The following is a 21,010-nucleotide window of genomic DNA, read 5'->3' as shown; positions in this document are numbered from 1 at the left end:
TATTCAATTGGGCTAGCCTGTCATTGTAACAGCTTGCTAGAATTTCAATGGTGGAATTTCTATAGACTTTAAGAATCTCGTGAAAACTCCATAAGTTTTCATGAATCGACTAGTCATAAAGGTTTTAGTCTCTCAACATAGTGAGTGTTATCACTCACTATGGTGCCAGAAATGTAATTTTATTTCTTTGAGGTAGTTAGAAGTGTCAGAATACTTTATAGTCTACGCCACTAGACTCAGTTGGATATTTAGGATTTTATGGCATAATAACTTATTTTTATAATTTCGGACGAAATGCCTGTTCGAAACTGTGAAATCTTTTTTAGGGGCACTTCGGGGTTGAGTTTTGGTAAACGATTTTTCACTGTAGGTTAATATGAATATTTAAGATTTTTCAGTGCTAAGTTTATTAAGCTTTTTTTGGAGTGAATTGTAACCTTGATAAGCGTACTAAATACAGTGTTTTCAAAATCACAGTGTGAAATGAACAAATTAGGTTAGAGAAGTTTTATTTGGACACTTGGCGAGATCTTAGCCACACATAGTGAATATTATTAGACACTTGGTACAAAGAGAAACCATTAGATGAATTTGTGAAGGAAATCAAGGTGTGAGATCATGCCACCTAAGCAAAACCTAGTGAAACCATAAATGGTTGGAATCCAATTGAAACTCCAAAAGCTTGGTTGAAACCGAAACCCTAAATGGTTTCCCCAAACCCTAAAGTTGGCCTTCAAACCCTCTTTGATCCAATTTCTAGCATTGTGTTTAATCACTTGATTAAATCACTTCCACATGCTATTAATTTCTCAAATTCTTGTTATGACATCATTATCCAACCTTTTAAACCTTGGAAATTTTTTTGGGCCAAAAAAGATTGGATTTGGGCTTGATAGCGTCTCAAATCCTAACCAAACCCTCTATAAACCCCAAATTGAAGCCCACTTGGTTAAGGCCCATGAATTTGGCCACCTTGGCAAGGCTTCTTGAAGAAGTTTCCTCCCCCACATGGCAGACCATTCACTGTCCTTGGCTGCACCCAATAGTGCCTTGATGGGTGACTCACTCAAAAATAAGTAGCACTAAAGCTATCCCAAGTGCAGGAGGATATCGTGTAATAATTAGGAATAAATTCCTAGATCGTCTCCTCAGGGAAAGTTACTTAAAAATCAAACTCGTTGAAAAAGATGAAACAAAGAGAAAATAAAATGATGGTATGTGCAATGGATGGAAAAGGGTACTAGTCATGGACTAGATTCATGTTTTTAGATTTTGATTGTCGGATTGGAATGTAAAGGACTAATAGATTAAACTCAAAAATTAATAAAACTAAATTAAGAATTAAACTAAATTAGGAAGTAATTGATAAAACATGCACTGAAAATTGAAAAGCCCCAAATTCAATGTTCTAGGGTTCATCATTATATTCAAATCACAAATTCTCAAATTAAACCACCGTAATTGTAATCACTACTAAAATGAAAGCTTAACGAAATGATAAAAATAAATAACATGAAGTAAATGAATAATAAATAAATTACTCAAACATCTAAATCAAAATTCTCTAAAATAATTCAGAAACTCAAAACTGAAATGAAATAGCAAGTAGGGAATTGAAAAGATCAAGCCAGTTGAATGGAGATGAAGATTCGAAGCGGTGGAGGAGGCTGAGCTGCAGTGGCAATTGGACCCCTCAAGGAGTTCTTCAATCTGCTGCAGTGTGAGTAAATGATCCAGTGGAAATTTTGTAGCTGCGTGAATGATCGATTGAATGAATCCTCCTCTCCGAATCTGAACGAAAATCAAAGAAAAAATGAATTCGAAGTGTTTCTCTACTCAAAACCGAGTTTTCCAGCCCAAGAGTCGTCCTAATATGTAAAAAAAAACATATATATACTCTGACGACAGAATAAACCCTGATCTGTAAAAATGCGATATTCACTCGAGCGGAGTGTCGAGCGAACATCGAGCGTTCGACTCTGCCTGAATTCGCTCGAGCGATCTCTTTTCCCGCATCTTGCTCGAGACCACTGTCAAGTGGAAGTCGAGCGTTTGAATCTGCCTGAATTCACTTGAACGGCCAGAAGCCATCGCTCGAGCGATATGTACCATAAACTATATTAATCAACAGTTGATAAAATTAGAGCAGAATTTCATACTTTTTATTAATTAAAATCACGACTTTGATTTATTCATTTTTCCATATAAAACCAATGATAAAGTAATGAAAGAATTAATATATATTAGTTCCAAAAGCATTAAAAATGCAATAATTCAGCTCAATCACACCCCCCAACTAGCATTTTGCTAATCCTTGAGCAAAATAGTAAAAATTAATTGAGATGAATATTGCATAAAGATCGAAATTCAAACAAAAACAATCAAACACAATTCTGAATTCTCACAAAAGTCACACGTTACAACTCAACCCTTAAGGGTTATACCCACCAAGACTATCTCAACAATCTTTCACATAGAATTAAGGCAAATGTCTCAGAACTCAAATGTGTGTGTGGAGCTAGACCGGTTGTGTGTTCCTCATTTCTAGCCATGATTTGCCATAGGATTTTTCAACCTTAAGATTAATCATTGCTGATTCTAACTATCTCAAAGCCCAAGGGTCTAGCAGTTTTCACGTCAGCTCTGTTTTTAAAGGTTGGACACTCAACCCCCAAAGTCTTGGGTAACTGTTTCTAACCCTTTTTACTTAGGAAAGTTCACTAAGTCGCCCTTTTTTTCTTTTTGTTTTTTTTCTTTTCATTCTAATCTTTTCAAATCCTTTTCCCTTTTTTTTTTCTTTTTGGCATGGCTCGGTAGTCCTGCAGTTTACTTCTCCAGTGTTAAATCAATGAATGGTAAATAAGGAACACTACAAGCGTAAGCATGTGCAAAATGTCCTTCAAAATTTGTCTTTCGTTCTACAAAAATTTTATCAAGTTTCATCACATTAAGCATAACATCCCGGTGTTTCAAGCCACATATCAACAAAATATGATGCATCAAAAATCATGCTCTATGTTTAAACTTGAAAATAAATCTTTACAAATGATCCCGCTCAACTACTCGACCAAGATGCTCAAATTTCACAAATCTTATTTTATATATATATATATATTTTTTTTAAAGAAAATACTATGCACACATGCTACCCCCCAACTAGTGAGAGACATAGTCCTCAATGAGTCGAATGAAAGAAAAGAAAGTGCACAGAACTAAGCAAGCAAAACAAACAATCAACATGAAATATAAAATCAAAGCAAAAGAACAAATAAAAACAAAGCAAGTAAAGAAAACTATAAAGAAGGAGAAGCAAATCAAAACACTTCCCTGGGGTCTTGCACAAGCAAGATCTCCTCATGTGGATCAAAGACCTTCAAAAATGACTTTAGACGTTGCCCGTTGACAATGAAGCTATTACCATTCTTCGGATTGACAATGTCTACCACACCATGAGGATGAACGGTCTTTACAATGTATGGCCCACTCCATCGGGATTTCAACTTTCCAGGAAAAATGTGCAAGCGAGAGTTGTAAAGAAGAACTTCCTGGCCAAGTGTGAAATGCTTTGGATGAATTTTCTGATCATGCAGAATTTTCATGCGTTCATTTGCAATCTGAGCGTTGTCATAAGCATTCTGACGAGCTTCATCCAATTCATTGATCTGTAATTTTCTCAACCCTGAAGCTTCATCAAGTGACATGTTAACATGTTTTATGGCCCAAAGAGCTCGATGCTGAATATCAACAGGTAAATGACAAGCTTTACCATAAACTAATCGATAAGGAGACATCCCTAGATTTGTTTTAAAAGCTGTCCTATAAGCCCACAAAGCATCAAGAAGTTTAACCGACCAATCTTTCCTATTAGGCTTGATGGTTTTCTCTAAAATAATTTTTATCTCTCTGTTTGCGAATTCAGCTTGCCCATTTGTTTGAGGGTGATAAGGGGTAGAAACTCTGTGTGTAATACCATATTTCTTCACAAGTGTAGAAAATGGTTTGTTGCAAAAATGAGAACCCCCATCACTTATAATAACTTTTGGCATGCCAAAACGAGCAAACAAAGATTGCAAAATTTTAGGACAACATGATGGTCATTTGTTTTGCAAGCAATGGCCTCCACCCATTTTGAAACATAATCCACAGCTAAAAGAATATACGTGTTTCCAAAAGAAACCAAAAAAGGTCCCATGAAATCTATTCCCCAACAATCAAAAATTTTTAAAGTCAGAATAGGGGAAAGAGGTATCATGTCTCTTTTGCTAATGGATCCCAATTTTTGACAAGGCTCACAAGCCTTGCAAAAATTATAAGCATCTTTAAACATGGAAGGCCAGTAAAAACCGCTTTGCAAAATTTTTGAAACTGTTTTCTTTGCTGAAAAATGACCACCACATGCACCCATATAACAAAATCTCAAAACTGAAGAAAACTCATCATCAGGAATGCATCTTCGAATCAATTGGTCCGAACAATACTTAAAAAGATATGGATCATCAAAATAAAAGTATCGTACCTCAGAGAGAAACTGACGCTTATCTTGGGTGGACCATTCAGAAGGCATTCGCTCAGTCACCAGATAATTGACTATGTCAACATACCAGGGAGCTCTATCAACCACAAACAGCTGCTTATCTGGGAAACTATCATCAAGAGGAAGGCTGACATTTGAAGAAGGAGATGATGACAATCTAGAGAGATGGTCAGCTACCACGTTTTCAACTCCTTTCTTGTCCTTAATGTTGATGTTGAACTCTTGAAGTAATAGAATCCAGTGAATCAAGCGTGGCTTTGCATCTTTCTTAGCCAACAAATACTTAAGAGCAGAGTGGTCAGTGAAAATAGTAACAAGAGAACCAAGAATATAAATCTGAAATTTATCAAGTGCAAAAACCACTGCAAGCAATTCTTTTTCAGTAGTGGTATAATTTTTCTGGGCATCATTCAAGGTTCTACTAGCATAATAAATCACAAATGGCCTATTATCCACCCGCTGCCCCAAAACAGCTCCTAAGGCATAGTCACTAGCATCTGTCATAATCTCAAAGGGAAGGTCCCACTGCGGAGGTTGCACAATAGGGGCAGTGGTAAGCGACTTTTTCAGGGTATCAAAAGCTTTTTGGCACTCATCAGTCCAAACAAATTCAATATCATTTTGTAAAAGAGTGCACAAAGGTTTTACAATAGAACTAAACCCTTGAATAAACTGCCTATAAAAGCCAGCATGACCAAGAAAAGAACGAATATCCCTAATCGTCCTAGGAATAGGAAGTTTAGATATTAATTCAATCTTTGCCTTGTCAACCTTTATACCCTCAGAAGAAACAATATGCCCCAATACAATGCCCTGAGTGACCATAAATTGGCATTTCTCCCAATTGAGTAAAAGATTTTTTTCCTCACATCTCTGGAGAATACGTGCCAAATTATGCAAACACCTCTCAAAGGATTTTCCAAAAACAGAGAAATCAACCATGAATATTTCACAAATATCATCAATCATATCAGAAAAAATACTCATCATGCATCTCTGAAAAGTAGCTGGAGCATTACCCAAACCAAAAGGCATTCTAGTAAAAGCAAAAGTGCCAAAAGGACAGGTGGAAGTGATTTTCTCCTGATCCTCAGGCGCTACAGCAATTTGATAATAACCAGAATAGCCATCCAAGAAACAATAATATGCATTACCAGCTACTCTTTCCAAAATTTGATCCAAGAATGGTAAAGGAAAATGATCCTTCCTACTGGCTGAGTTAAGTTTTCTATAGTCAATGCACATTCTCCAGCCAGTAACCATTCTAGTTAGAATCAACTCGTTTTTATCATTTTTTATGACAGTCAAACCAGATTTTTTTGGTACCACTTGAGTTAGACTTACTCACTTACTGTCTGAGATAGGGTAAATGATATCAACTGCGAGTAGCTTAAGCACTTCCTCTTTCACAACTTCCTTCATGGTAGGATTGAGCCTACGTTGAGCATCACGAACTGGTCTAGCATTGTCTTCAAGATGGATTCTGTGGGTATATACAGCGGCATCAATGCCTTTGATGTTAGCTATTGTCCAACCAATTGCGCCTCGATGCTTCCTTAATACTTCAATCAACTGGCTTCATCCTTCTGATTTAGCTTTGAGGAAATCACCACCAGAAAAGTGCCTTCTTCAGGACCAAGGAACACATACTTTAAATCTTGAGGAAGTGGTTTCAGTTCCAACTGGGGAACTTCTTCCTCTGAAGATTTAAGCATGTCTGGTGGTGGTAGAGCTTCAAACTAGGGTTTCCATCTTGCTCCCGCAAATTGTACTTCAAGTGGTAATGAAGAATCTGCAAAACAATCAAAAAAATCAAAGTTATCTTCATTGATATGATCAATTTTCTCATCAAGTAAAAATTCAGGTGTTTGAAAAATATAATCATCATCAGAGAAGGGTGAAGTTGAGCAAATAAAATCTGTTGGTGTCAAACTCTCCATAGCATTCAAATCACTTGTGTCATCAAAATGTGCTGGCATCTTGCAAGCGTTGAAAACGTTCAACTCAAGTGCCATGTTCCCAAAGGTAAGCTTCAAAACTCCACTTCTGCAATTGATCAATGCATTTGATGTAGCTAGAAATGGTCTTCCTAGGATGACAGGAACTTGATAAATAGTGGAGACTAGCTGCTGCATGTCAAGAACCACAAAATCCACTGGGTAGTAGAATTTGTCCACCTGAACCAACACGTCTTCTACAATACCCCTCGGTACCTTAACTGATCTGTCAGCCAGCTGTAGCATGATGGAGGTCTTTTTCAGCTCACCCAATCCCAACTGCTCATATACTAAGAACGGTAGCAAGTTCACACTACTCCCCAAATCAAGTAAAGCTCTCCCAATGCGTGATTCACCAATCATAATGGAAATGTTGGGAGAGCCGGGATCTCTAAACTTCTGAGGAGTCTCGTTCAATATCAATGCACTAACTTGCTCCGTTAGGAAAGCTTTCTTCTTCACATTCAACTTCCTCTTCACTGTGCACAAGTCCTTCAAAAATTTTGCATATGAAGGCACTTGTTGTATAGCATCCAAGAGTGGAATATTGATCTTCACTTGCTTGAAAATCTCTTGAATCTCTGTGTGATACTTGTTCTTTTGGCCAGCTGCCAATCTCTGAGGATAGGGAACCACAGGTTGGTATCCCTTACTAGTCTCAACATCTGCACTCACAGGCTTCTTCAACTCTGGTCTCACTACCTCTGGTTCTTTCTCAACTTCATCAGTCTCTGTTACATCTTCAGGTGTAGGACCAACTACCTGTGTGTCTATAGGCATATCTGGTTGGGGAACTTCCTTCCCACTTCTCAAAGTAAGAACTGTCTTCGCTGTCATAATAACATCCCCTGAGACATTATGCACTTGCTGTTGTTGCTGCTTGTACACTTGAGGATTAGGTTGAGGCTGTGCTGGAAATTTCCCTTTCTCTAGGGTGCTCAAGGTTGTGCTCATCTTATTAATAGTGCCTCGCAACTCATTTATGGCCTGAGTGTTCAGATTATTTGTGGTGGCCTGAATCTGCATGAATTGCTGAAGTGTATTGGCCATCTGAGCCATACTGTCATCTAGAGTCTTCTTTGCAGATGATGAAGGCTGAGAACTCTATGTAGCTACATGAGGCTGAAATCCAGGAGGAGCTACATAAGGATAGCTCTGAAGATTCTGATATGGCGGATACTGGTGCTGAGGAGCACCCTGATTAAATGGCTACTGCTGAGGTGGTGGGGACTGACCAGGTTGATCATTTCTCCATGAGAAATTTGGGTGATTCCTCCACCCCGAATTATATGTGTTGGAGAAAGGCTGATTCTGTGCTCTATTAACCCAGTTAGCTTATTGCATCTGCTCAGACCCACCTTCTTGAAATACTTGCATAATCGGGCAGTCTTGGGTCTTATGGTTTGAATCAGCACATATAGAACATGCCTCTACTACTTTCACAGCCTTCACTTTTTCCATTTCCATGACCTCTAGTCTTCTAGTCAATGCAGCTATTCGGGCTTGAACATCAGTGTCTTCCTTAAGCTCATATCTTCCCCCTCCAGAAATAGCCTTCTGTGGCTATGCTACTAATGGAACTCGATTAGTACGAGTGTTCCATTGTTGTGCGCTCTCAGCAAGGTAGTCAAAAAATGATAGTGCTTCATCAGGTTCTTTGTTGAAGAACTCCCCATTGCACATTGTCTGAACAAACTGCTTGCATTCTGGAGTGAGACCAGTGTAAAAATAGCTCACCAACCTCCAAGATTCAAAACCATGATGTGGACAGATGTTCATCAAATCCTTAAATTTTTTCCAACTGGCCTGAAAGGTCTCATCAGGTCTCTGACTGAACTGGCTGATTTGCTCTTGCAAAAACTGAGTTCTCTGAAAAGGAAAAATTTTTTGTAAGAATTCACGCAGCATATCAGACCAACTAGAAATAGAATTAGGCCTCAAAAAATTAAACCAAATCTTCACTTTATCCTTTAAAGAGAAAAGAAATAAACGAAGTCTAATGAATTCATCAGTAACAGCCCTAGTGATAAAAGTAGTGCAAGCCAACTCAAAATCTGTCAAGTGCTGGTAAGGACTCTCAGAATCCATCCCGTGGAACTGAGGTATCACTGACATCATGCCATGCTTAATAGAGAAATTAGATGCATTTTCAGGTAAATCTTCACTTTATCCTTTAAAGAGAAAAGAAATAAACGAAGTCTAATGAATTCATCAGTAACAGCCCTAGTGATAAAAGTAGTGCAAGCCAACTCAAAATCTGTCAAGTGCTGGTAAGGACTCTCAGAATCCATCCCGTGGAACTGAGGTATCACTGACATCATGCCATGCTTAATAGAGAAATTAGATGCATTTTCAGGTAAAACAATGCATGAAGGTGTAGTGGTGCGAGTGGGTTGCAAATAATCCTTAAGAGTGCGTGGTGCAGGTGCAGCCATGTTTTCTGGTTCAATTTCAATTTCCTCACCTGACTCACTAATAGAAAAGACAAAAGCTATCTATCTCCAAACTGTGTATACTACTCTCAACACCCGATGTGACTCTATGCAACCTATTTGAACTGTCCCTCACCCATGACATGAAACATCAGTTTAAAGAGCATAACAAAAATAATGAGTTTAAATTTAAGCTAAAATACTTTTCCCGGCAACGGCGCCAAAAACTTGACTCACTCAAAAATGAGTAGCACTAAAGCTATCCCAAGTGCAGGAGGATGTCGTGTAATAATTAGGAATAAATTCCTAGATCGTCTCCTCAGGGAAAGTTAATTAAAAATCAAACTCATTGAAAAATGTGAAACAAAGAGAAAATAAAATGATGGTATGTGCAATGGATGGTCATGGACTAGATTCATATTTTTAGATTTTGATTGTCGGATTGGAATGTAAAGGACTAACAGATTAAACTCAGAAATTAATAAAACTAAATTAAGAATTAAACTAAATTAGGAAGTAATTGATAAAACATGCACTGAAAATTGAAAAGCCCCAAATTCAATGTTCTAGGGTTCATCATTATATTCAAATCACAAATTCTCAAATTAAACAACCGTAATTGTAATCACTACTAAAATGAAAGCTTAACGAAACGATAAAAATAAATAACATGAATTAAATGAATAATAAATAAATTACTCAAACTTCTAAATCAAAATTCTCTAAAATAATTCAGAAACTCAAAACTGAAATGAAATAGCAAGTAGGGAATTGAAAAGATCAAGCCAGTTGAATGGAGATGAAGATTCGAAGCGGTGGAGGAGGCTGAGCTGCAGTGGCAATTGGACCCCTCAAGGAGTTCTTCAATCTGCTGCAGTGTGAGTGAATGATCCAGTGGAAATTGTGTAGCTGCGTGAATGATCGATTGAATGAATCCTTCTCTCCGAATCTGAACAAAAATCAAAGAAAAAATGAATTCTAAGTGTTTCTCTACTCAAAACAGAGTTTTCCAGCCCAAGAGTCGTCCTAAGATGTAAAAAAAACATATATATACTCTGACGGCAGAATAAACCCTGATCTGTAAAAATGCGATATTCGCTCGAGCGGAGTGTCGAGCGAACATCGAGCGTTCGACTCTGCCTAAGTTAGCTCGAGAGGCCTGTCGAGCGAACATCGAGCGTTCGACTCTGCCTGAATTCGCTCGAGCGGCCAAATGCCTCCGCTCAAGCGATCTCTTTTCCCGCATCTCGCTCGAGCCCACTGTCGAGCGAAAGTCGAGCGTTTGAATCTGCCTGGCTTCGCTCGAGCGGCCAGAAGCTGGCGCTTGAGCGATATGTACCATAAACCATATTAATCAATAGTTGATAAAATTAGAGCAGAAATTCATGCTTTTAATCAATTAAAATCATAACTTTGATTTATTCATTTTTCCATATAAAACCAATGATAAAGTAATGAAAGAATTAATATATATTGGTTCCAAAAGTATTAAAAATGCAATAATTCAGCTCAATCAATGGGATGAAGAAACCCACCCCATCAACCTCCATACCTCAAAGCTTCTGCAAGCTGTCTCTTGCCCCTCACTATTCTCCACTTTATGTCACATAGCCACCTCTAATCAAGGTCATTCAGGTCCATATCTTCCCCCTACAGAAGCATTGAGTCGTGCAAGACACACTTCCTTCCCTTTCATCACTTCTTCACCCCGTTCTTAGAGAGAAATCCAAAAGAGCTCTCTTGGGCAGATTTCTAGGTCTTTTTGCGTGGAGCGTTTCGACCCTTTGTAAGTATTTTCACATGATGACTCCTTCATAAAAGTTGTTCTTATTTGAGTATAGTTTCCATAGATATATTATTTGTATCATTACATGGTCATTTGATTGGTCGAAAGTATTTTTACCCATGGAAAGGTCATTCTGGGCATAAAACTAGAGAATATGTTATGTTTTGGAATTTTTCACCAAGCTAATGGACATATCTTGGTCCGAAAGTTTATGGAGTGTTTTTAGAATGTGTGTAAGAGTGTTCCTTGAAGTTTTGTTGCATGAATAAAGCTTTTGATGATAGATTTTATTAGATCTAGAAACTTAAAAACTGGAAGTGGCAAAACATTTTTTATTTGGAGAAAGTTTGAATATTTCGTGGTTTGATCTTACTCTAAAGGCTTTTATATTTTTATATGATGATACCTAGTCTCTTATTTTCATGTTAGGATGTTATTTTGAAGATATTTAGCATTAGTTTCAAAGATATGATTTTTCTATGCAAGAGAATTTCGGTTAGGCCTAAGATTTGATGTTTTTGGGTTAGATCCATGTTTTATTGAGTTTTAGCCATGTGATTTTAAGTTTGATGGTTGGATATTCTTTAAGACACATTTTAAACCATGTGATGCTCTATTTCGAAGATCTCACCTTCTTAAGCCATTGATCAAGAGATTTATCAAAGCTAGTTGAGGAAAAAGTTTCTGTTTTTGGGCTAAGTGTAAAACCAAAAAATTCAAGTGTTATTTTGTGAGTTTGGTGACTTTATTTTGATTATTTAAAGTATGTTTGATCTTAGGATATTGTTGTGAATATGTTAGAAGTAAGATTTGATTTTTTTGGAATTCTTGGAGATGCTTTGATTTAGGGTCAAAGTTTGTGACTCAAGTGTTTGGATCTTTTTACAAAAAGCTTGGTGTTGATTATTAGTTTTTTCTAAACAGATATTTTAAGTATGGTTTTAAACTTAGGATAGAAAGATCCTTGTTGCAAAATTTTGGGTTAAGCATGAGTTTTGAAGTTGGAAGGAATTGCAACAAAAAAATCAAGAGAAATGGCTTATGGATGTTTTGGCCATAGTGTGTTTTCCATAGTTGTGATTTGTTTTAAATTTTTTGACTTGATATTTGAGTTTAGGACAAATTTTACATGAGGAATGTAAATTTTGAAAATTTTTAGAGTTAGGATGTGAAATCCTTAAGTTAGGGGTAAAATGGTCATTTTTCTACATTTAGAGAGTAAAATGGTAATTTTACTTTAAATTAGCTTGTTTTCATGCTTCCATTTGTTAGTAATTAAACTTTTAACTTCTAGAATACCCTCTTAGAGTTCCTCATGTTTCGCGCTTTATTCTCGTAGAATGCGACAATCGAGGTAAGTTAGCTTCTTACTTACTATCAGTTTACTGTGTATGTATGATGGGTAAGGGAACTACAATTTATGTATGTATGTTATCATATATGCCATGCCATGCCACGTCATTACATGTTTATCTGTTATGCATGATTTATTCTGTCACGAATATTTATCTGTTACATAATCTATTCTGTCACGTATTGCTATATGTTATAAGTATGCCATGTTAAGTATGCCACATGTTACATGTATATCATATCATGTAATATTCACCATTCCAAGTATGTCATGTTAAGTAAAGAGGTTAGATCAAGTTTATGTTAAATCAAGTTTCAGATCACGTTTATGTTAAGTTATTCATGTCAATCACGATCCTAAGTGCTAGGATGGGGTAATATCCTAGTGGAACTCCTTTGTTCACGCTGGAGTGTCTAAATAGGTGTGAAATTTCATGAGTTGACGAAGTACAGTCAACAGGTTACGAATGAGGCCTAATTGGCTGGTCACTGGAGCATGCCAGGCACTAACGCCGATGGTGTCATATTTTATTTTTACGTGTATTCACAACAAGTGTGGCACAAACAATTCATGGGGCCACAACAACTGTGGAGCATGAAGTATGGGGCCACAACAACTGTGGAGCATACACTACGTGAGACATAGCAATTGTGACACATAAAATACGTGGGGCCACAACAACTGTGGAGTACGTATTAACACATTCACAATTGCTGTAGATACCTATGTTGTGATGCGGTAATCGGTAGGGACACAAGGCTCAAGGGGACCCGTGTAGCACCCATATGGTCATGTTATTAATTAAGTCTATTGAACAAGATTCCAAGTTTATGTCATGAAGTTAAGAATAAGCAATATGCTACAATCAAGGATAATACGCGCTGCCTGGTACTGTGGTCAAGGTTATGCGCTGCCAAGTACTACGGTGAAGGAGTATAATCTGCCGTACTATAGAAGGATGATACGTGCTGCTTGGTACATCGGTCAAGGAGTAAAATCTGTTGACATGTTATGTTTAAGTTCACGTTCAAGTTATGTTATGTCCATGTTCACGTTAAGTTTCAAGTTCATGTTATGTTCATGTTCATGCTATGTTTCAAGTTCACATTCATGTTATGTTTCAAGTTCACGTTCATGTCATGTTATGTTCACGTACATGTTATGTTCAAGTTCACGTCCATCTTATGTTATGTTCATGCTCACATTATATCTCAAGTTCACGTTTATGATATGCTCAGATTTATGTTAAGTTCAAGTTCATGTTTATGTTATGTATGTTCACGTTCATGCTATGTTTCAAGCCCATGTTATGTTTCAAGTTTACATTCTTGTTATGTTGCTAGTCCATGTTATGTTTTAAGTTGAAGTTCATGTCATGTCAAGTCAAGTTCGGTTCATGTTTCAGTTCAGGTTATGTCAGTTATGCCATGCTATATATCAAGTTATGTTATGCTTAATTACGACTTTAATTATGCATTCATGCTTTTACTGCCATGCATGCATCATTAACCTGTGTGGAAGTTTCCTGTTAACTTACTGAGATTTGTAATCAAATCTCACCGTGGTAGTCCCAACTACCATTCCCCCTGAATGGGAGGCGATGTGTCAAGATCAGAGCAAGGAGCGGATGTTGGTAGACTGAAGGAGGTTGACTAAACGCCACAGACACGACGCAGAGTTTACAGCTTCCATAATTAGTTTTTGGATAGTATTCTGGCCTCGTTAGTTGAGTTACATGAGTTACTCGACGAACTTCCTCAATAGTGTATTTTGGTAATGTAAATATGGAGTCTGATCTCTCATGTTTTTAAGATTACAGCCTTCTGAGACTCGTACTGAATTTGTGGATGTTTATTTTGTTAAATATGCTTGGATTACGATTTAATTATTTGGGATTTTATAAGTTTAGTGCATAGTATTGCTCAAAAAAAATTATCCGCTGCGAATATTGCATAATGCTAGAAGCATGTTAGGAACATTGCATCTTATATGTCATGAACGAGGGTAGGTAACCTTGTGTTGCATGTCCCGACACTTCAGATGTCCGTCCAATCCCAAGCGGAAATTTGGGGGCGTCACAGTCATATTCAAATGCCATAGTAATCTTAGTCTAGTCGCTATAAAGGTGCCATAACTTGAATTTCTTAGCACAATCACTCATCTAATGCCTGTCTAAGATCACTTTAATTAGACTTTATGAAATTGTGCAAGTATTTTATGTATGACTTTTGTGAGTTTCATCTTAGCCAAACTAATGCCACATTCTTTAAAGTTATATTGAATTTTCCTAAAGCATCAAAATGTTTACTTGCTCAGTTTACAAGTGCTAAAGTAATGGATTTGTTTAATCTTGCTAGCTGTTCAAGCGCCAAGGTAATCAACCATGTGAGTGGACTCATCTTTACCTAATGACATTTTTATAATGTGTCCTTTTCACTTACTATCAAATAGCTTATAATATGTGATAAAAACAAATAATCTCATTGATACAATAGATACTAACTATGTCAAATGTACAATAAAGTCTAAGGTATTCTTAAGACAAGATATATCAAATTCAATGAAGCCCTAAACTCCTAACAAAGGTTTGAAAAACATTTCTACTAGTAGCCTTAGTAAGAGGATCATCTACCATCTTGCTAATAAAGATATGTTGTATGATCATCTCACCTCACGCTATAACATCTCGAATGTAGTGAAACCAAATATCCATGTGTTTGTTTCTGCTATGGTATTTGGGATCCTTGACAAATGAGAGCTAAGATAGACACAACTGAAACATAAGTAGTCGTCTATAAAGGTGAGAAAATAAGAGGCACTATGGCGTGCCATCACATTCATAGGTCTGCAAATATCAGAATGGACTAGGTTTAAAGGATAAGATGCATAGGGGCCATTCCGAAAGGCTTCTTATAGGCTTTCCCACCTAAACAGGGCTTACACGTAGGTGGACTTATAGCTTGTTTGTTTCTGGAATCTATCTCAACTCATCATATCTAATTATTATAACTTTATCAAATTTTCACAAAAAATAAAATAAATAATTCAACTTTTTCAAATCTCAAAACAAAAATAATATTAAAAAAATATATTCTAACAATATTTTATTCAACTTTTAACTTTATTCTCACTAGGCATTCTTTATCTAATCTAGCCATTCTATCTCTTCCAATATGGTCTAGTCTAGCATGCCAAATGTATTAGAAACAACATTATCCTCATTAGAAGCCATAAAAGAAGTGAGGAATTATCTAAATCTAACATAAAGAAACTATTTGAAAGAAAACCATATCCACACAAAGTCAGATCAAAATAAAAGTCTAGCTTAGGGCCATCAAAGTGTAAAGTTGTAACAACCCGCTCATTCTTTCTTTTATAATTATGAGCCTCATTCTACATGCCGAGCCTCGATGATGTGTTTTAAAAGATAGTAAGTGGATTTTAAAGCCAGTTCAGTATTTTAAAACTTATGAATATTTTTAAATGTCTTGAAAATATTTATATGTGATATTTTCAGTGTTATTGGACTAATCTTATTTTTAAATAACACAATTATAATATTTTTGAAGAGCTCTAAAAATATTATAATTGTGAAATATTATTTAATTTGAATTATTTTTGTTATTTAAAAATATGATGAGATTTAAAATATGTTGAAAACTCTAAAATAATTTAAATGGTTTTATTCTTTTCAAATCATTAACAAGACTTCATCATTTTAATTAATGATGAAGGAATATAAATTTATGAACTTTAGTTTATAAAATAATATGCTATTTTATTTCCTCTCAGTGTTTTAAATTAAATAAATATTTAAACTCACCGTTAGATTGGTTTGAAGATCCCAAGCCCCTAGCCTTTTCTCTTCACTTTTTCCTTTACTATCTCTCTCCTCTCCCTCTCTCCTAGCCCGACAGAAAGGTCTCCCTTTCTCTCCACCGTGCTTCTCCTCCAGCCCAAGCCACCACCGGCAGCCTAACCTCACCTCCACCGCTAGTAGCTCCCCTTCATGCTGGTGAGTCTAACCTCATTGGTGGTGAGTCCCACAGCAGCTATTCCCTCCCTCCTTCTCCCTCTTTCAGAAATGGGTAAGGAAACCCATTCTCCTCCTTGCGTCGCCAGCTAGGCCACCGAGCACCTCCACCGACACCACCACTTAACGGGCTCCACCTCCATGGTATCCCCTTCCCCAAGCTCTCTCCCTCTTCGTTGCACCACCACACACACATGCATAGAACCCATGCAGGTTCTCTACCCACACCGTTGTATGCGATAACCCAAGCCACTAGCCACCTCACCACAGCCTCCCATTCCACCGGTGACCAACCCCCCACCGAACCCACCTCCCCTCTCCCTCCCCATGGCACACACGTACACAACCCATAAATGGGTTTAATGTACGGGTTCCTCCACTTGCACCACCGTGCATGGCTTCTCAGGCCACCACACAGCCACCTACGGCTTTCCCTGACCACCATGGCTCCTCCTTGAGCTCCTCCTTACCAACCAAGCCTCCATCTCAATTTCCATGCCATGAGACCCATGGCCCAAACCTCCTCCACGATGCCTCCACCGTGTGCCACCTCGGTACCACCATGAGACCACCACTCTAGGACCATTACTAAACCTTTCCTCGCTCAGATCCACACCCGTAGCCACCTCTAGTAGCCTCAACAGCCACCATATGCGGTTTAACCTTTACATATGACTCTTCCGACGCCTTTAACCTTAACGGACAATGAGCAATGCATGGGTTATCCCGTTAATGGTCTCTATCCCTTGTTATTTATATTAAATGTTAGTTGATAGGTTGTGGACTGTGCTGTTAGTATTGTGGAGTTCACTTTAAAGTATGGTTGTGTAGTGAAGTGTTAGGCATAATTGTGTAGTGTTGTGAACTGTGCTGTGAAGTATAGGTATGAGGTGTATGTCGTAGTTGTAATGCGATGTAGTGTTGTGAAGGCAGTACACGTGGAGTGTACTCCGTGTATTGTGGTGATGCACTGTGTGGCATGTGCCGTAGTGACGTGTGGCGTAGTGTGAAGAGAGTACACGTGGAGTGTACCTCGGGTAGTGCCGCGAAACACCGTGTGGTGTGCATCATGGTAATACGTGATGTATCGAAGGGAGTACACATGGTGTGTACTCCATGTGGTGTAGTGATGCACCCTACAGTGTGTCACGAAGGCTTGGATGGTGTAGTTGAGGAGTGTAGAGCATGTTATGTAACTTCGGGAACTATGTAACAGTGTCCCAAAATAACTGTGATGTGGCCTATAGTCTGAGGTGACAGGTGTCGCCTTGTAGTTGACTTATAGCTTAGAATATGTGCGAAGTGATGGGATAGTAAGAATAGTGTAACGGAAGCATGATGGGTGTCGTAATGTAACTCGGGATTTGTCTCGAGCTACGTGACGTGATGGAGAGGTAGCAGTGAATGGAGCCGTGTCATGTCAAATGTTGGGATGAACTTGTAAATGGGGCCAGGAAGTAGGAAGGTCCTACTAACTGGGTTTGAGTAGAAGTTGGTATCGGAGTATGGAGCTTGTTTATACAAGCCGGCATTGATTGAACTATAAGTTGATCTTAGGCAAAAAAGGGTAAAGTATATGTGCATTTGGTGAGACACGTGTACCGGACAAATTTGCCATATATATTGGGTAATCTATTCTAAGCATGGTTGCACGATGCTTAAGCCTTAGAGTTGGCTTAAAGTCATGTGGCATGTATGGTTGGGAATGAGGATTGAGTATGGGCCAGGAAGCATGAAGGTAATATTGGGTATGTTGTCAAGGATAGATATGCGTGACATAGTTGGTGTGAGTCATGCATCGGAACGGAGTTAATAGAAGAGTAAAATGACAATTTTTAACGTCTTAACCCCAAGGTGAAACATGGAGGTAGTGACGGTAAATGGAGTCCGAAGGTTTTAGCATAATAAATAGCACGTAAGAACCCAGAGATGGACGGAGAGTGTTCCAAGTTAAGCGTAGTTCTATTTCTAGTTTAGTTGCTTATGTACTAGATAGACAATAATGTTAAGGCTTTGTGTATACATGTAGGTTGTCATGCATCTTACACGCTTATGAATGGACTGCATGGAATGAGTATGGCATGGAGTCTAGGTAAGTATTATGTTCATACTCTTCTAGAGTATTCAAAATAAATGAAAGTGAAAAGAAAATACTTTTCTTTATGAAACACACTTTACTAAAGAATGCAAAGTATAAGTTTTCAAACATAAGTATGTAACGGCCCTTCTTGGTAGCCCCCTTTTACGCACCTCAAGTATGTAAGTGTATGTGTGTGAATGGATGCTATACGTAGTAAGTACTAGATATGTTTTCGTAAAATGAAATGCAAGGTTGACACCTCATGTTTTAAGCAATGCTTTAAAGGACGCGAAGAAAGTGTTTTAAAATGCCCCTATGAACTGACGTTTTAAACGATGCCATGAACTGATGTTTTAAATGATGTCTTGAAAGATGATGTTTAAGTCCACGCTTTTAAATGAATTTTAAGAATGAATGGACTGAAGGACTGAAACAACTGAAATGAATGAAAGGACTGAATGTTTTAATGTATGAAAAGACGTAATGGCCATGAATGAACGGATAAGGGTACCGAAGGACTGGACTAGACAAATTGCAATGCTGGGTAAGTAGTACTGGTAGTGCAACTAGTGCTGCACCCTAATGGAATGGATTCCTAACCTGTGGCCACGGGTGGAATCAGGTCTAAAAGACTTCTAAGCATCACACACGAGGCGTAACAGTGTGCAACGGCTAATGAAAGGGATAAGAAAGAATGTATGCAAGTTAAGAAATGATGTATGCATGATAAGACTCTTTAAGAAATGAAGGTAGTGAAGTGTGGGGAACTGTTTACGAGAAAAATTTAATATTTTCCACTATAGCCTTTTAAATTAAGAAATAGGTTTTATTTATAAACATTGAGTCTTTTGTATCCTTACATGGAAGGAAAGGAAATTTGAAAAGGAATTGTAATTCCCGTCTATTTTCTTAAAATCATCTTTTAAAGGTCGCACCACAAGGACGGACGTTACATAGTGGTATCAGAGCAAAACCCAGGTTATGAAAGACTCTATAGAACGTTTTCAAAATAAAAGAGGGAAAACTTCTTACATGAAAGAAAACTTTTGAAAAGAGAACTGAAGGAAGATGGAAAAACCTAGGCTGACGTCTTCCCAAGGCATGTCTCATTTTGCAGTAAGTATAAGAAAGTATTTTCTTTTAACTATTACAGTATTTTACAAGTATAATCTAGTCAATGTATGGATGTCAGAATGGCACCTACTAGGAAAGGTTATGTTAAATGCATGTCATGAAGGAAGTAATAGAGAATGAACGTAGCTAGAAAGGGGAGGAATGAATGATGAAAGGCTAGGAATGCATAGAAGTAATCACATGTCATGAGAGAAATAGACTAGAAATGATAGATGGACTATGATGGTTAGGAAATGCTTGAACGACCACGAGCTAGGTGAGGACCAAGATGGAACGCAAAACGACAACTTCAACCTTTTCTCGCAAGGATCTTAGTTTGGATAGTGTTAGCGCTACCAAATGGATGAGGTTAAGTGCATGGAATCGATTCCAAGCATGTCAATGGACGAGTGATGAGACATGAGCAAGAAGTTTCCTCCCAAGAATGACCAAGCTACGCAATGTGCAAGAAAACATGAGGACGACGTATGGGCCTGATTATACCCAAAGAATAATGCGGTAGTTGTAGCACAGCTTTGAAGTGTTGACTCCATTGGGAGACAAATTAAAAGAATACCAGAAGAAAAAAAGAACCTAAAGAAAAATATTAAATGATTGATGGAGAATAAAGATTAATTTTTAATGCAAATTAAAGTGAAGCAAAGTTACTAGCGGAAGAAGTAATCAAATTGACGAACAGTAGAGTGTTGAGAATCCATTGCACAAATCTGATATTTTAATTATTCTTAGTTCATTGGAGAATTCAATTGGGAACTCAATTCCTGAAATTTCCAATCGGAAGGTATAGGTTTATAAACCAAAATTAAACCAAATGTAACCCTTTGAAAAATCATTCACCACTTTTAAATATGTAAATTATTATCCCTATTGAGAAAATTCAACGACGACAATATACTTAGGGAGCGATATTGCAGCAAAGAACTAAATCAATATAGATAAATAATTGATCCAAATGTAATCAAAGAACCAATCCATTCAATAGAAAAATAATGACTGAATCCATAAACAAAATAAATTCTATGATTATTCGAAGAAGAAAACATCGACGATGAATTGAGAATGATAAAACAAAAGAGTTTTAGTAATTGAAAATCAAATACATAAATTAAAAATACCATCAACTGTGCAAGATCATCCCTAACCCTACTAGAGAATTTAGTTACCCATAAATATAATGGACAACAAAAGTCTAAAAAAAAAACTGAATTGAACGACGGGCATGGAAGTGAGTTTCTCCTCTCTCCAAATCTACCGCTTGTACATCTCCTCTTCCTCAATTTTGTACTAATGATATGCTTATATATGGTAGGAAAGAAACCCTAATGTCTTCATTATTCCAGCATAAAAATATCACATAAATTTTAAGACTAATCTTGGTAGCTATGTACGTGCTTCACGAGTTTGAATTTATAAATCCTTATTGAAAAAAATTTATAACCATTTAAGATAGCTTTCTAATGCATTAAGAATTGCATCAATCTGATATGTGAGTAGAATGTTACGGTCAAAATATTAAAGTATGTTCAGATTGTCTCTTGGCAAATTTCGGATTTGGACTTCTTGCAGTTTCCTTTTGTGATTTTTTTTTCTTGATCCAAATTTCTCTCAAACACCCTGAAAGTCCTAATTTGAATTTGACTGGGCTTTGACTTGCTCTTTT

The sequence above is a fragment of the Carya illinoinensis genome, chromosome 12 (assembly GCF_018687715.1).
Source record: "Carya illinoinensis cultivar Pawnee chromosome 12, C.illinoinensisPawnee_v1, whole genome shotgun sequence".
Taxonomy (NCBI): Eukaryota; Viridiplantae; Streptophyta; class Magnoliopsida; order Fagales; family Juglandaceae; genus Carya; species Carya illinoinensis.
The sequence above is the reverse complement of the archived record's forward strand: the minus strand, read 5'-3'. Positions refer to the sequence as shown.